The sequence below is a fragment of the Entelurus aequoreus genome, linkage group LG10 (assembly GCF_033978785.1).
Source record: "Entelurus aequoreus isolate RoL-2023_Sb linkage group LG10, RoL_Eaeq_v1.1, whole genome shotgun sequence".
Classification (NCBI taxonomy): domain Eukaryota; kingdom Metazoa; phylum Chordata; class Actinopteri; order Syngnathiformes; family Syngnathidae; genus Entelurus; species Entelurus aequoreus.
In genome coordinates this window covers 39,400,838-39,404,472 of record NC_084740.1, presented here as the reverse complement: position 1 = coordinate 39,404,472, position 3,635 = coordinate 39,400,838, and positions in this window count along the sequence as shown.

The following is a 3,635-nucleotide window of genomic DNA, read 5'->3' as shown; positions in this document are numbered from 1 at the left end:
TAAAAGAAAAAAGTCGACACAATGTGAGAAAAAGACTGCTCTTAGTAAAACAAAAGTTAATTTTTTATTTTTTGTTGGTAATTGGTTTTTAATCTTCATTACTTCAAGTTTTTACAGTATGACTCTATATACAGTACTTTTAAAATAAAAATACAAAGTTTTTAGTACATTTTGGCCAAAGGGGGCGCATTTCAATTTCTTACACACACTTGTTATTTCATATGTTGGCCAGAGGGGGAGCACTTTTAAAAGCGACACACAGTCAATTTGAAAAATCCCTCTTTTTTGGGACCACCCTCATTTTGATAGATGTCACCAGCAGGGGTGCAAATGAGACATTCTCTATTTGATGCAATGTTATTGGGACCATGATTTATGTCATCACTTGTTCACACCAGTGGCGTGCCGTCACTAGAGGCAGGGGAGGCACGGCCTCACCTGCCATCATGGAAAGAAAAAAAAACGTAAAAAGAAAAAAAATTAATTAAATTGTTATATGTATGCAGTGATTATACTAACGTTATTTTCCATTTAACTTCACCAGTTTTAGATTATTTTTATTTTTATTTTCACATTTGCCGTTCAAATACTGAGAAGAGACGGTGCGAAGATCAGCAGCCAGTTGAGGCACGTCACTGATTTGTGCCTCAACATGGATTGTGCACAATGACTCGGCTAACTGCTGGCCTGCTGTGAAGTGAGACCGTATTGCTATGTGAATTATATTATATTATTATACCCGGCCACATGTTGTATGTTTTGTTTTTTCTTGCACACATAGGAGACAGCAAAGCATACTTAGTCATCAGCCACACAGCTTACACTGACGGTAGCCGTATCAAACAACTTTAACATTGTTACGTTACAAATATGCGCCACACTGTGAACCCACACCAAAAAAGAATGAAAAACACATTTCTGGAGAACATCCCACCGTAACACAAAATAAACACAACACAACCAATACCCAGAATCCCATGCAGCCCCAACTCTTCCGGTCTACATTATACACCCCCGCTACCACCAAATCCCCCCACACATCAACCCCCCACCCCTCTCCGTGCGTTGGTTGAGCGGAAGAGTTAGGGCTGCATGGGATTCTGGGTATTGGTACCGTCAGTGTAAGATGTGTGGCTGCTGAGGTAGTACGCCTTGCTGTCACTTACGTGAGCAAGCTGAAACTGCATTCTGCATGTGGTCGAGCGGGTACGCTGTTTGGGCAGGCTGTAGAGGGCGCCAAAAGCAGTGTCATCACACCCTGATATTTGGGAGTCTCCCGGGAAAAATGAGAGGTTTGGCAAGTATGACGCTATCAAGTGCCATTTATACAACTCGCGGGCCGCACTAACATCAAATTTCCACATTAAAGTGCGTGCCGGTGCGTGTGTCGGAGACCCCTGGTTAACATAGCACAAAGCGTTTAAGCTTTGTATGCGGTGTTTTTCATTTAAATTTTTTTTGTGGCTCCCATTATTTTCTTTAATTTGTGAAACTTGCCAAAATGGCTCTTTGAGTGGTAAAGGTTCCCGACCCCTGTATTATACATTTCCATAGTTTAGTTAGCTGAGGTATATAATGTACAGTGTATTTTGTCAACAACTGTATGTATGTAACGTATTTCTTGTGCTGAGCGATCATAAAACTGGAGGCTCGTCTCATAACCCCGCCTCCTGGTGCCAAGCATCTCCGCCGCAGAATGCACCGCCCGACGGGAGCGCCGCGGCCACACCAACCAAAGCCCACACCCAAACCCTCCACGTGCAAGACCGAATCCACCCAAAAAATGTCACTTAACAAGAAGCCAAAAAGTGCAAAAACAACAATGCTCGCGCGACGCGCCGGAGGAGCCGTGAACAGGGACACAACATTAGGTACACCTGCAGACGGCAGCGCCGATTTCATATTTCATTCATTCACAACTCTTCCAACACAAACACCACTGTTCCCGCACTTATAAGTAAAAGGTAAGACCATAATAACGTTTTTTTTTAATTAAATGTGCTTTTTTGTGTGCATGCTACAGTTTGTAAGTGTAAAGTTAAAGTAAAGTACCAATGATTGTCACACACACACTAGGTGTGGTGAAATTTGTCCTCTGCATTTGACCCATCCCCTTGTTCACCCCCTGGGAGGTGAGGGGAGCAGTGGGCAGCAGCGGCGCCGTGCCTGGGAATAATTTTTGGTGATTTAACCCCCAATTCCAACCCTTGATGCTGAGTGCCAAGCAGGGAAGAATAGCTGGTATGAGCTTTTAAACACAACCCGTTAACTGCTGCCAATCACATGGTGAATAAGATACTCTTTAGGGTTCATATGTTTTGTAAATCTGACTGTGATGAAGTCTGTGCCTCACCAGACATGAACCTCACCGCATGCCACTGGTTCACACCTCCTCATATGGAAGATACTTTTCTTTGTTCGTGTCTCAAGAAGGCTAGAAATACAAGAACACATGCACACACACACACACACACACACACACACACACACACACACACACACACACACACACACACGCACACACACACACACACACACACACATTATTGTATTTGTTACCTTCTTGAGACCTCCGAAAAAAGCCTACCTCTTTAGGACCAGCCTTTTTAGATATATAAAGATGTGTATTTACAACATTAATAATATATACATACTATGCTAATATAAAAAAGCTTGTTGTGAAAAATGAGTTGGAATTTCACAAGAAAAAGGTCACAATTTCACAAGAAAAACTTGGAATTTTGGCAGTATTATAGCTGCCATCTTGTTTTATCATATATTTGTCAGGTTTGTCACTGACAGTTTAGTTATGTTTTGGTTTTTCCTCTGTTTTTATTTCCTGTCAGCGCCCTTATTTTGGTTCAGTTTCCTGTCAAGCCTCTCCGCCATCGAAATCTCTGCGGGGTTCGTATTAGGCTGGAGTATTCTGTCACGTGGTGTTGGTGACGAACCCCAAGATGCAGAGATGGCAGGCTTGGTGCAGGAAAACATCATTTAAATGTCCAAAATGAAGACAAAACACAAACCAGGAACCAGGAAAACCGGAACAAGAATCAGGAACCAGGGAACCGCTCACAAGAGACGAGGAACCAGGGAGAACTGGAGACAGCAAGCAGTCCACAGCGACAATGGCAATACTCCAGCACTGACTGGAGGGCAAAGCAGGTCTAAATAGCAGCTGGCTGATTGACACTAGCTGTGGCCAGGTGCCAATCAATCTCAGGGAGACAAGCAGGAAACTGAACCAAAATAAGAGCGCCGACAGGAAATAAAAACAAACAGAGGGAAAACCAAAACATAACTAAACTGTCAGTGACAAACCGGACAATATTGTTGCCTTTGCAGCTGTCAAGGTTTACTTTTGTATGCACATTAAATCAACACAAAATCCTGACTTTGGAGCAATGTTCACAGACTCTAGTATTTAGGCTCTCTATTAGATGCAATGTTATTGGGACAATTATTTATGTCCTAGCTTGTTCACACCTCATATGGAAGCTACTTCTCCTTGTTGATGTCTCCAGAAGGACACACAGACACACAGACACAGACACAGACACAGACACAGACACAGACACAGACACAGACACAGACACAGACACAGACACAGACACAGACACAGACACAGACACAGA